Consider the following 14833-nt stretch of genomic DNA (forward strand, 5'->3'; position numbering starts at 1 on the left):
CAAATAATTGTACTAAGAAAGGAGAGAATGCCTGTGAAACTCTGGAGATAGTGATGCTTGATTTGGTATTTAGATGTACACAGGATTTGGGACAGTTGAGACAGGGATGTACACATGCAATTCATCTAGGGGAAATGTTTCGAGCTTGCTTTGGGGACATGTCCTCTAATATCAGTATATGAGATTTAACCAGTAGGCAATAAGAGTTAACTGTGTTAGTGAGAATGGGCAGCAGTGGCTGCCAGAGGAGATGGGGTTTCAAAACAGAGCCCAAGGACTTACAAAAGGTGAGTTGCAAAGCAGGTGGCAAGGTCGAGGTTATGCAGATGACATGGAGGCATATGGCAATGCTCTTGCAGGAGTGATAGGGTAGGAGTTTGTGTGGATTTACTGAGTTTGAAGTGTTATGGGAATGGGAGGGTTGGCGGAGATCAAAGGTTGAGATCATACATGCAGGGCATGTCCATCTTCTGCAGATGGCTGAAGTTTAGGGTTGAATGGAATACTAAGACGAGTAGGCTGAAGTCAATAACTAAGAACGCATAACACCACTTCTCTGTTGTGTGTGGACCAAGAGAAAGCAGAAGCAGCAGAGATCCTTGGAAGATAAGGGAGAGCTGAGTTGAGAACAAACAATGAAGTTTGGGGTTCCAACAGCATCCAAAGTGGTCAAGTTCACTCACAATCACAGGGTGTCTGTGTGGGAGGCAGCGGTGTCATTAGCGAGAGGCAAGAAGAGGAGGGAGCAGTGGGGGAGACGGGGCTGAGGGCGCAGCTTCTTCCTCATGAATCTCTGCAGCACATACATGGGTTTGATGGGACACTAGCTCTAGCTGGCACCGGTGATGCTAATGATAATCTATGGGGCACTTTCACAAGCTTCTAGGTCGGGAGCTTTGCCCCAGGATAATGGTATGAACGGACACCAGAAGGAGGCGAAAGCACCGTCTTCGCTTGAGCAAATGAGAGCCATCCCTCCAGCTGTCACCTTCTTGTCGCCTAGCAGTATTTCATGGCGGAACATTATCAAGGAGTTATATAATACACCCAAGCTATGTGTAAAGTTTATTCAACTGCTTCTTCAAGGCCTTACTATCTTTAAAAAAATGCTACAATACAAGATGGGAAATGTGTAGTTTTCCCTCCCATAGTTGCCTGAATTGGAGAATCTCTTTAATTGACACCTTGATTAATCATTTTCATCTGGGCTATTTCCAGAAGATTTGTTGGTTGCAATTTGTTTCAATAATTCAAATAGATAAATAGCATGAGCAGTCCATTTAAAGGCCTCATTTGTTACCAAGTGGGGTGTATGTTCCCTTTTGTAAGTTTTCTACAGGATGAGCCATCCTTTACCAGTTGGTTATAGACTTAGGACTGCTAGATGCCTCAAATGTTTTCATGAACTTCTTTAAAATTTTTATGCAAAGCTTGGCTTAACAGTATTTGTAAAATAGTAAGGCTTTGGAGGGTCTTTAACTTCTATTAGAATGAATTTTAGTAAATCCCAAGTTGAAAGTGAATGTGTTTAAGGCAATCATGGTATCCTCAGTGGTCCATATCTTCCCTCCTCCCAGCACTCAAGTTCCTTTGAAATCTCTCTCACCACTGAATTAGACAGACTTGTGTAAAGACGATTTTGTAGAAATGGTGGAGTGTGACCTCCAAGGCTTGGCATAAAACCTGCAGTTCCCATCATTCTGTCCCTTGAAACTTTTCCTCTGGGGGAAGTCAGATAATGTGTGTGAGGATAACCACATAGCCCCATGGAAAGGTCCATGCGGCATTGAACAGAGATCTATCAACATCCAAGGAGGGTCAAAAGCTCATGTCAGCAGCATCAGCAGCCCATAGGCTCAGACAACCTAGTCATTAGCCAGAGTCAGGAACTTAGATTTCTCTCGTTCTAGCTGTTATCATAGATGCAAGTTCCTGGGAGTCCTGGACCCATGGTGTTACATTCGAATGAGGAATGTCACTTATGAGCTTCTGTATTTGAACACTCCAGTGGAAGGTGCTGTCTGGGAAGGCCACTGAATATTTAGGGGATGGAGCTTTGTTGGAGGAAAGACTGTCGGTGGGAGGGGTGGGGGTAGGGATGGGGGCTTTGAAGCTTTATGTCTGGCACCACTTTCTTTCTCCCCGCCTCCGAAATGTGATTGGCTAGCCTCATGCTCTTTCTGCCACACCTTCTCCACCACAGTGGACCACATTCTCTCTGGAACAGTTAGCCAAAACAAACATTTTCTCCTTCAAACTGCTTTATGTCAGGATATTTTCCTCACAGCAAAAGAAAAAGAATCCATACACAGGGCCATCCATTCAGACATTCAGAAGATCCCCGCAGACACTGTGTGAAATAGTAAAAGTTTATTATTGTTTTGAGTGGGGAAATCATTACAAATATGCTGAAAGCCTCGGTCAGTTCACCGTGTGATGTAATGGGCCTGCGGTGAGGCTGGCCACAGGCAGCCTCCCTGGCTTGCTCTTTATTAAAGTGGGGAACCAGAATCTGCTTCTTTGGAGTGCTACAGAAATGAGATGATTAGATATGGTGAGCCCACATAAGTAGATGAAATTCCTGTGAGATCTTGGGACCAATGTTTCAGGAGGGAGCCTAGAAGGCATGGTAGAAATTTTTACTGAGACTTTAAACAAACTTGGCTCCTGGGTTCTAAGAGCTTTGTAACTTTTTAGGTGCTCACATAAATGTTACGTAATGATTCTTTCCCACTAGCAGACCTATCACAGGAAACAAGAGTTAGATTTCTATTTTAGTTGTATACACACTAAACTTCAAATTACAAAGATAAAGTACGGAAGATGGATTACACTGACCAAGGGACACTAGGCTTGTATGCTTGCACAGAGACAGCACACGGACTGTCTTTTCGGTCGCTTTATCTTGTGCTGAGTGGATGATCTTATCTTGTGCTCTACCAACTTTTGTTTTCAGAACAAGAAATTAGTCTGCAACCTACATCTCATGACCCAAAGTCTACTTAGGTTTCCAGTCTAGTGGAAATCCCAGCCAGTGTATATCCCAAGTCCATAGCAGGTGATTATCATATTCTCCAAAGCCATTGAGTCCTGGTGGGTCTTACTCAGGCATCTGAACACAAACCTAAGTCTCCCCAGCACCTCCATTTCCTGAGCCTCTAGACTCTTCCTCTATAAGGCCTTTCACTACCCTCCTCTCTCACTGCCATCACAGCGGTCATGAGCTTGACCTCTTTTCCTGAGAGGTTCCTGACTGACTTCATTGGCTTTTCTGTTCTTATCTCTCTCTGCTGAGGATGAAAATCCCTCCATGTCTTTTAACATGAAATGTGTGACCCTGGATGGTTTTTCTACCCTTGCTTCTTGCCTCCATCCATCAAGTACCGCTCACAATACTCATTTTGTAAGAAATTACACCTTCCTCAAAAGCTTCCATCCTATGCCGTTTCTGCTTCCTGGAATGCCCTGCCTTTTAATTCCTGCTTTCAAAGTCTTGTTCACCCTTAGAGCCTCGTGCATAGAACAGTCCTGTGAAGCCCTTTCCTCTCAGGCAGTTTTCTGAGATCCTTCTCTTGTGCTCCCCTGGCTCTTTATTTACATCTCAAGCTCTAACTCAGCGCTTGGCTGATGCTCAGAAACAGTGAACCCTATCTCTGCCTCCTGATGCCTTCTACTATGCCTTAAACACTAGCACTTGGGATGGTGCTGGCATCCGGAGAGCCTCGTCACACCCCCACCCATCCAGAAACACCAGAGAACATGAAGCTGATTTTAGTGCTGCTCAGATTTAGTGAATGTACAATCAGAATATAGCTCTTAGCAGGTATTTATATTAAAACTGACAACCTAGGAAACTATTCTATTAGAAAAGTGGGTGATAAAATAACAGAGAGGCTTTCAGAATAATGAGCAGGCATTCTGTCCTAGTTATTCTTTATTTTATCACACTCTGGTTTAAAAGCAGCAAACTACGCTCTGCATCTTATTTCTGTGTAAACCGAGATGCAGTTTTCCACCTGTGAGGAATAAAAATGGATCATCAGCTCATAAAAATTGAATTTGCAGGGTAAAACTTTTCTCTTATATGAGAAAGTGTACTTAATTGAACACTAAAATTTGAAATCTTATGACTATTTATGTACGGTGATCCTTGATGTCTTTCAAAGCTTTTGTGTTTGTCTTGTTCCACAGAGAAACATCAAATACACGTCAATTTAGAGTGTCTGTTTCAGGGCTTCGGTATAGTTGTCTCTCAATCACAGTTGATTGCTTCTGATCTGTTAGAGCCATAGGCACATAACCGTCACTTTCAGAGTGTGTCACCAATAATGAATAGGGACACCAAGTGTCCTAACTCAGTGACTCTCATCATTCCTAAGGAAAAAGAAATTATTTGCATATATGTTTGAGGATTGCACATATGTACACACAAGCACACATATGTTCCCTACAGGTGTGTGTATATAGGGGACAGCATGCCCATATATGCTGTAATTTCCTGCTCAGATATATTCTACCCTCTAAAGTGTGTTCTCTCCCCTCCCTGCTTCCATCTGTGTATAATAAAGTCTGTCATGGAATCTTATCAACCTTCCCTCACTGCACTACCAATTTCTCAGTAGCCAGTTCCGAGTTTGCGTTTACTCTAAGGCATTTTATCTGCCCTGCTCTGAGAGGTATTATTAATCACATCCTGTTGCTAGGATACCTGAGAATGTTCATTTATGTCCGATGTTTCTTTGGCAAAATGTACTATGAGGAAGGCATAGACTCGTGACAAGGAAAATTACTGTGTTCATGCTGCTTATTTAAGAAAAGGTGTGTGTGTGTGTGAGTGTAAGGTTGGGGGGGCGGTAATAACCTCCAGATAATAAAATGCTAATTCCTGTGAGCTTGGAATGGCAATTATGTTTCACTAAGACTATAATGGAAAAATGAAAATATTTTGTAGAATCTGTTGTCCTTATATACTTCTAAGTTCTGAAAAAGTTGAAGCAAGTGAGGTTTTAATCCCATTTATCTCACAGGGGTTGGGGAGGAAGAGGGTCTGAGATTCACTTACTTCAAATGCCTGGACTCTGCCAGCGTGACTAGGTTAAAGTGCTGGTTGATTCTCAGAACCAGAGAGAAAACTCTGGTTACCACTCTTGTCTTAACCATTGTATTGCCGTATTCATAAGAAAACTCATCCTCAGAACATGCATTTGGGGAATCAGAGTTAAAAAACACTTCTGTCAACATTTTAAGGTAATTTCAAAATTATTTCTGTGTTGAGTGTCAGTGTATGAAAATTTTCCAAGCTCAAGATTTCCTTAGTCTCTTCCTACAGGAAACAGCATGGCTCTGCAGTGGGAACAGGAGAGAGCAGGGCTCAGCAGTGGGAACAGGAAGGAAAGTGAACTTTGGACTTGTATAGCTGACTTCCATCTTAACCACGTCTTCCTAGGAATTCTGCAGCACTGGGAAGAAAGCACAGCACGTCTTCTTATGCTTCTTTTCATTCCTCTCTCTCTCTCTCTCTCTCTCTCTCTCTCTCTCTCTCTCTCTCTCTCTCTCTCTCTCGTGTGCTATACACATAAGTGTGTGCATAAGGACAACATTTATGTACTATCTATTCATCATTCATTTTTTCTCACTCTGATTTTTCAGTTGAAGGAAACCATCCAGGTCTTGAGATGTGGTTCTGTGGATAGAGTTCTTGCCTAGAATACATGAAGCTCTGGGTTTCTCCTCAGCAATACACACACTGGGCATAGTGGCTCACATCTGTAATCCTAGAACTTGGGAACTGAGGCTGGAAAACTGTAAGTTCAAGTTCATTCTTGGCTTCATGAAAAATTTGAAAGGACAGCTTGGGACATATGAGATGTTCACTCAAAACAACAACAACAACAACAAAAACCTCCATAATATCAACAAACAGGTTGAACTTTGCTTCATTCCTATTTCAAAGGGACCCCAGTAAATGGTTTTTGTTACAGTCACACTAAAAATAACAGTTAAGGTTTTGAGTCAGTGACAATGTGCCTATCATTGCTCTCAGCATGTTATATGATTAGTCAGTTTTATCCTTAGTATTATGAGACTTACAGGTATTGATTGACTGTTCTCAGGATAAAAACAAACCTGAGTCTTAAAGATTTTAACTTGGCCAAGCCACCACACCTCTAAAGTCACGCACAAATAAGAGAGGGACAAAATATAGTTGGGGTGGAATGGTCTGAAGAAGCAAAGGTTAAAATATTCTTAAGCCATATAAAATCAGTTTTGAGAGTTGCTACATGAATCTCCCATCCCCTTCTTAAAAAATCTCTGCAAATGTATTAACAACTTCCTTTTGGTTGGATAACTAGCTGCTTATTTTACTGTCACATTTCCTAATCATGATGCTTCAAGAGTAAGTACAACCTCACAAAATACCTTTAGATTCTGGAGTGCTGAACGTGGGTTAGTGTCTACTGAGTACCTGCAATGAGTTACGTAGGTGATATATTAACACTTAAATATTTAATTTAATCTTCCCAATCCCACATTGGGTAGATTGCTATGTCCCTTTTCCAGTGTCAAAAATGGGTTCTGAATCTTTTTGTAACATGTACAAGGTTCATGTTCGTGGATGGTGGGGTTGAAATATGAACCTCGTGATTTTTCTCCCTTGCTTGAGTTTACTGCTTATGGTGACTAAGACAATCCTTTAGAACAGTAAAGAGCTTGGCCCTGTAGCTCTGCCACATATTCTTCATTAGATGTTGGATACATACATACATTTCTCTAAGGTTAGAATGGGTCCTTCTAGAAACAGGGGTAATATGGGTACCTGCTTCACAGGATCATTGTAAGGGTTAAGTTCTAAGACCATCACATAGCAAAGTCTATATAATGCTCTCAGCTCTGTGTCTGGGCAGTGGAGAACAATGTATCTGTAAGAGTTCCTCTACATAGGCATTCCAGGTCAAGCACTGTCTAGTAACAGATGATTCTTATCACAGTCAAAGCCAATGGCTTCATCTTATACAAATAGTTTGGTCTTTGAAGGTTTCTTCATTGCCTCTGCCTTGCTTCTTTCATGTTCCTCAGAGAAAAGAGGCTTTCTGTTTTAGTTAATTACTTGTTCTTTTCATGCCTTACCTTCTAAATACAAGTTGGTTTGTTGAAATGCTTTTAACTCTTCCGAGTTATGTTGGGTATGGTGCTGCATGCCAATAACCCCAGCACGTGGGAGGCTGAGTGGGGAGGACTGACCCCAGCACGTGGGAGCCTGAGGGGAGAGGACTGACCCCAGTACTTGGGAGGCTGAGGGGGGAGCACTGAGAGTTTGAAGCCAACCACAAAGGTCTCAGTAACTAAGATTGCTTGCTCTGCAATTTTGCTGGCTTAAGTCCCATCCCCAAAATCCACATAAAGGTGGACAGAGAGAGCCATCTCTACCAAGTTGCTCTCTGACTTCCTTGTGTGCATTGTGGTCTACACTCACATTTATATAATAATAAGAAATACACATTAAAAAACCAAGCCCCAGTTATAAGCTACTTTAAGATTCAGGATTTATTTTTTAAATTTTCTCAGCAAACTGCTCTTTTTGTTGTTGTTGTTTTTTAAATTCGTCAGTTTAAAATAGTTTTCATTCTATATGTTCATTGTGCATGGTACTATTTTACACATGACCATTTTCATACAAGCATATATTGTATATTGTGTATATTTGCACTCCATGGATAGTTTCCTTCTCAGAGTCTATTTTCACTTGACATTTTGTTGACTTTGCAGACAGGGTATCTCTTTGTAGCCCAAGATGGCCTGAGACTCACAATGTAGGGCAGGCTAGCCTCTAACTGAGCAGTCCCCCTGCTGGAGTCACTCAAGTGTCCCGACGCTGTGAAGTAGATACTCCAGATAAGCATGCTCATCCATGTGAGTCACCACGGTAAGTCTCATCTGGAGGGAATGATAGCTGTGCAGCTGTTGGTAGTAGGCTGTGCTGCAGAGGCAAAGAGAGATCTGCTCAGAGGAACTGGATCCCTCCTTATGTCATAAGCGAATGGTTATTCAACTTTCTCTTCATTCAGATAGGTAATAATTCAAAACAAATTGTTTTCACAAGGATATGAAAACCTTTTAAGTAATACATTGCAAGGGTAGGGACAGAGAGGCTTAACTAGGCCAATTTAAATGCAGTTGGTCCAAAAGTATTTAGGTAATGTTAGCAATTGCATGGCCGCTGTTCAGTGAATAGCACAAAAGGGCTTTGTTTTAGTATTTATGGCTGGGTTCATGTTGCTGTTAGGATGGCCCTGGCTTCAGCAGACACTGATCATGAGGCTTTGTGTGGTGGCAGGTCCTCCTGCCCTCCTCCTGCAGCTTTGGATCAACTCCACTTGTTCTGCTGTCTGCTTATTTGCTTAGTTGGTATGTTGCTAGGATGCTTCGGCAAAGAGAGCCATTATGGGCAAACGGGGTGCTGAGATTTGCAGACAGTGTGTACTGAGATACAAAAACTGGCTCTTCAGAAACATATCAATACAGATAGATCTGGGCCTCTGAGGCTGACCATCTGCTCTGGCAGAGTCCACGCTCCATATGCACTCCCCAGCCCTGGGGTCTGCCATCCGTCAGAGTGTGGGGAAAGAAGGAAATACAGGAAGATTTTTCCTGGGCTGACTCTTCTGCCAGGAAATAGCAGAATTCTGTATGGGGAACAACCGTTTCAGGTTGGCTTGGAGATCCTCAAGTGTAGGATTTCTTCCCACTTAGATCCATCTGACAAGCACATAATTAATGTGACAAGACGCAGTCCCTTTCAGATTCCCCAGCACTGGCCTGGCTGAGGAAAATCCCCCCGCTAACCTTTTGTTATCCAGCAGCTCATTCTGCGCTAGTCATTTCTTGGCAGAGAAGGCTTTTTGGAAGACCTTTAGATGTTGAAGTCAGATTGGCAAAAGCAAACACCCAGTGACTGCCAGGTCTTAAATAACACTGCAAAATGGGAACATGAGTTTTAATAACTCAGACTTCAGCTGCTGACTAAGGTGGAGATGGTGCTTGTCGCTCCCTGTCTGCAAAAAACATGTTTCTACTAAATGACTCATGAATAATCATTTTTAATGAACATAGTAGTCCAAATGTCTTTGGAGTGTTCCTTATATAAAATGAACAAGAATGAATTATTTTGTAAAATAAAGATCATTTACAGTAATACTTTTTTTTTCTTTTGCCTCAATAAAAATGGCTGTACATAAAGGGGAGAGATGAACTCTTTTTCTCTTTAGTCTATCCAGGTCTGGTACCTTGTTAAACAATAAACTTCGGCAGAAATTACTCTTTGCTGATATGTAGGCTGAGACCTTAAAGATTAAGTAGTTTTTATTTTCTTAATCTTTGAAAGATTTCTCTGGGAGAAGGAGAACATAGTATAAGGAACTGGGCTGTGTTGAGACCATCATACTGTCAAGGGGCTCGAGTTAGCTATGCATGGCTCCCATGTATTGGGAGCTCTCTACACTGTACATGACCAATGCCATGATATTCCAGCCATTGCAGCTCAGGTACTAAATGCTCAAATCAAGAGAATATCTGGTGGTTTTTGATGTATTGTTAAGGATCTGTGTGAAAGCCTTGCTCTGTACCCTGGCACCATTGAAAGGAGAATCCTTAAAAAGGGAAGTCCTACTAGGTCTCACTCCATTGTGGATACACCCTTGAAGGGGACTGTGTGGTACTGAATTATCAGAAGAGAGTGAACTTAAGTCCCTACCCCGTCTAAGGTGGTGTGCTAAATTATGCCTTTAAATATGCCCAGCATTTTAGCATCTAAACATATCTCAATTATGCAAAGAATAAAGTTTGTTATTACTAGGAGTGAAATGAAAGTGCCATCTATGTAGATTAACATATTTTCATTCTTTAAAAGTATTCCAGGGACGGTGGAGATGGTTCAGTTGGTAATGTGCTCACCCCTCAAGCATGAGAACGTGAGATCGGGTCACCAGTACCCACAGCAAAATCTGCATTCAGTGGCTCACATGCATAATACCAGAGTTAGAAGAAACAGAGGCAGGAGGATCACTGACAGTTGCTGGCTAGCCAATCAATCCAGTTGAATGGATGAAGTTCCAGCTTCAGTCAGACACAGTGTCTAAAATACTGTGGTGAGAAATGACTGAAGAAGACACCTAACATGGACTTCTGTCTAACACATGTTTATGCATACACATACATATATACACATGCATACATACACTCACATACATACACACACATACATTTGCAAACACACACTTACAGTATCATAATAGAGTTTGCCAGGGCTTCAGCCCTTTAGAGCCTATAAACCATCAACTGAGGTCTACATCTGAGTCAGCAGCATTCAAATATTCACCTAGGCTTCGGAAACACTACCATTTGGGGTTGGTATTCACTGCACTCCAAAGGTCTAAGAGCAAACTTCAGCAACTAATTAAAGCAATAAACTTATTTTCCCTGGGTTAGTTTACTTTTAAGGGATGAATTATTGGACTTGATACTAAATTAAGAGTTTTATTATTAGTTAGGGTTGATTTAATGTATGAGACAACAGGGGGACATACCATTAGTTGAGGTATCTACGCAAAGTCAGAGGCTGCGCTTCTGAAGTGTGAATCTGCTCCTTTTGTGTATCATTTGTTTGACTAACGGACATGCTATCCTACCCAGCTTTTCATTTTCAGGAAGCAAGGACATTTGATTGCTCTTCCTCACTTCCCCTCGCTGGTCATTTTATTAGCTGGTGGTGAAAACTGGCGGAGGCCAGAGGTGAGCTTCCTTTTATTCTTGGAGATGTCAACTGAGTTTTCATTCCCATCAGCCCCAGAATTTTGTTTTTCATTTTAAAATAATCTTCATCACACTTATTTTTCCCTCACATCAAACCGGATCTAAAGCTTGGGCCTCAGCCTTTCAGGGAAGCTCACATTTCATGGACTGAACAAAGAAAATAAGGAAAGCCAGATTAGGTGGGTGGTTATTGAGTCGTGGCTCTCGGCCTCTGTGGTGCAGTTTGTAATCTTATTAAAAAAAAAAAAAAACCCTCCTCTACAAACCGAGGTGACTACTGGAAATTATAGAAAAGCTGCTAATTGTCCAGTACGTTTGATGTGTAGATGTTTCTGACAACGGAAGACAGCAGAAAAGCAAACGCTGTTCAGCGCCGATTACGTGGAAGATGGAGCTGTGCTCTGTGCCTGCAGCGCTGTAGTGACCACAGTCAGGGTGCTGGGAAGGATCCGACCTCTCTGGCCTTATTGCACTCCCAATGTTGCCAAAGTACACCATTCTCTAAGAACAGAGACACCAGGAGGGAGGAGAAAATATTTGATCCACATGCCTAAGGCAAGAGCTCTCTCTCTGTCCTGGTAAAAACCTCTCTCTGGTGTTTGGTTTTCCAAGGACACAGCACAGGTTCAGGGCACCGGAAAAGCAGGGGGTACTGTCCGATGGCAGGTGGGTTGCAGGTGGACACTGGAAGACCAGGGGGATGTGGAAGGGGCAGTGACTTTCTAGGTTTACCTGCTTTGACAGACACAGTTGGGTGCTCACACACAGTCATTTCACCCGATTTTGTGGTGGTCCCCAACCTGCTTCTTACATAATAAACATAGCACACACAGACTGTTCCCCTGGGTTGCCTCTCCTTGATATAGGCGGCATTTGATATTTCTGGCCAGTGTCATGGTAAGTAAATTTTCCTGAAGACCTTTACTTAGAGATGGTTCTTGCTAAGAAAATGACACAGGTGGAGCAATTATATGCCCCCTTTATCACCAAAACTTCCGGCATCCGAGTGTGTTGCCTGGGACATCAAACAAAAACCAACTTCCGCCACATTGACTCCACTGGATGGTGGTGTCACCACCCTCTGAATAAGGAGGTCATCTGTCCATCCATCTACCCCAGAATTTCTTTCAAAGGTTTACTCAATCATTTCCTTTTAAGTTAAAGCTTTTAGTTTCTTACTGCTGCTAGCATCCTCCAAAAGCCAACTGCAAGGTAATAATTTCTGTGTTAAATAATTTAAGAGTTGCAGGAATTGTGGAGGCAAGATAACTCTGGGCCACATGTTCCAATTTGGAGGATCTCTTCCTGCTCTCTTCCAGATGCAACCTGCTTAACTACACTTTGCGCTGTGAAACTGGGATGTCAGGATTTTCTGGCCAAAATCTGAATCAGATTTTCAGATGACAGGGTCAGACTCACCCTGCTGGTGTGGTACCCTTATGTTCTAAAGGGTGTTCAGAGGTGCATGGGATCAGAAGTATGTACCGACCCAGTCTCCAAACACTCCCAAGCAGCCCTTCACAATGCTGAGTGGGTGGTGATGGACATCCCAAGAGAAAGGAGGACTCTACTGTTTCATTTGTCCCAGAAGTTGTCAGGGCGTGTGTGTCACAACACATACCCCAGGGCAGGCAGTCCCTAGAAAAATGCTCAGGAATGATCAGCATACTCACAGAAAATCGCTGAATTCTTGCATTGGCCTCAGAAAAGGGGGGGAAGCATTTGGTTGACTGTTTATAGACAAGGAAATGGACACTCAGAGAGATGAATTAGTCCAAGATTTTCTTAGCTTTGAATGCAGGAATTTTTAAAAGTCACAATGTTTAACATACACGATTCCCATATCTTTGTGACATTGGTTTAATTTCTGTACAAAATTGACTTACCTTAAATCTAGGATGGGAAGCTGCAGGCAGCAAATGTTTTTCCTGTTCCCCTAATTTACCCGACCAGAGCCCCTGTTTATCTGTGCCGCCAACATTTACCCACCAGAGCCTTGTTTCTGTGTGTCCCCGAAAAGATATCCCCAGAGTATGTACAGCCCATGTGCCAATGCTGGAATCTCAGAACTCAGGAAGCAGAGACAGGCAGATCCCTACCAAGTTCGAGGCCAGCTTGAGCTATACCAGAGAGGCCATATCTCAAAGAGCAAGAAACAGTCAAGGGGAGGGGACATACACAGTCAAGGGGAGGGGACATAAACAGTCAAGGGGAGGAAGGGGGACATAACAGTCAAGGGGAGGGAGGGGACATAAACAGTCAAGGGGAGGAAGGGGGACATAACAGTCAAGGGGAGGGGACATACACAGTCAAGGGGAGGGAGGGGACATAAACAGTCAAGAGAAGGGGACATACACAGTCAAGGGGAGGGAGGGGATATAAACAGTCAAGGGGAGGAAGGGGGACATAACAGTCAAGGGGAGGGGACATACACAGTCAAGGGGAGGGAGGAGGACATAAACAGTCAAGGGGAGGGGAGATTGAGAATATTTGCCTTAGGATGATAAAAATAGGAAATATATCTTTTAAAACAAAAATGTAAATAAATGAGTCATTGGTACATTTTTAATTTGGAAAAGTTCTTTTAAAATCCTCTGCTGGTATAAGCAGGGCAGGGGCATTTCTTCCTGAGGAAGATACGATAGGATACAGACAACCCACTGTTGTTGAATAAAATGTCTTCTGAAGTTTTATGGAAATGGGTCAATTCTATTCTTTTTCCTTTGTTGTGCAAAATATGTATTTTTTTCCAAAGAATTATCTGAATTGGCTGCATGCATAGCCTCAATCTGTCAGTTTGATTTTAAACCTCCCAATTCACTGTTTCTTATAGATTTCATGAAAAACATTATTTACATTCACGTTTCCTATTTCTTCTTATAATTGAGATTTTTATCATCTAGTTGCATCAGTGATATTTAAATCTTGCTTGGAGTGAGAGGGTTAGAAGTCAGGAGACTTCGTGGTACTGCTGTCTGTCTCCACTAGAGGGCGGTGGAGAGAGGGGAGGCTAATCTTAAACATGTACAACCCAATTGTAGTGCCAAGGTTGCCTAAGAGATCTCTCCTGGAGCCCAGCATGTCAAGGGGAAATACTTGGGCCACTGCTTTGAATTGCACTGTGATATGGGTAAGCCTTCTCTGTTAAGAAAATCAGGTGTGAGTGTAAACAGGCAGGCTCATCTCCTTCCAGGTGGGTGGGAGCTTAGGCGAGTGAGAGTAGGTAGATTGGGAAGGCTGAACAGGTATTATGAAATTCCCATCACACACTTACAAACATTTGTGTAGCATTGTGGGGAAAGGAAATGAGGGAGGTTGTGAGCTCAGCTAGCATTTTCATGGAGTGGTACGGGATTCATGTTGTTGTGTCCCCATGTGGCCACCACCATGATTTACATAGGTATTCTGTTCATGTGACTAAGAGCAGCAGCTTTGTGTGTGTGTGTGTGTGTGTGTGTGTGTGTGTGTGTGCGTGTGTATGCTTGCTGAAAATACTATTTGGGCTTTCAACAAAACCATCAAAGTTCAGCTTAAGAAAGTCCCAAATCAAGATTTTAAAAATAAATGTATAGATCTGAAAGATACCTCCATGGATGCCTGAAAGACTCAGGGTAGATCTGTCTCTCCTCCCCTTTCCTCCCCTCCCCTTTCCTTCTTGGTAATTATTTGTCAGAATTCTACATGGCATCACAAACCCTTTGAGAGCAGTTCAGAGCACAGCAGTTGGCTGCTGGAGCCCCTGGAGAGGCTGCTCTTTCCCTCTGGGGCTTGTCTGCATTCTTGCACCTAGCTCTGCTGCCTGCAGTGAGGCTGGCACTCCATGATAGCGCTTCACCCGGGGATGCCCACACAAGCTGAAATAGGGGCTCAGGGCAGGAGGGGAAGAGGCCAGACATGCTGGGCTATTTGTCGTCTCAGGCATTTCGGGCTTCACCTGTCACGTCTTTAGTGGGGAACACAGGGATATATGTCCCCTGGCAAGACGCTTAGTGTGGGTGCATACAAATAAGAGCTCTGATGTATA

General features: G+C 42.8%; 1 protein-coding gene across 2 annotated transcripts in view; it reads right to left on the reverse strand.

The window, feature by feature from the left end:
- Chst9 (carbohydrate sulfotransferase 9) overlaps window positions 1-14833 on the reverse strand; it is a 270562-nt gene that overhangs the window by 155078 nt on the left and 100651 nt on the right. The window lies entirely within an intron of this gene.

This window comes from Peromyscus californicus, unplaced genomic scaffold (assembly GCF_007827085.1).
Source record: "Peromyscus californicus insignis strain IS unplaced genomic scaffold, ASM782708v3 Scaffold_17__1_contigs__length_78620276, whole genome shotgun sequence".
Classification (NCBI taxonomy): Eukaryota; Metazoa; Chordata; class Mammalia; order Rodentia; family Cricetidae; genus Peromyscus; species Peromyscus californicus.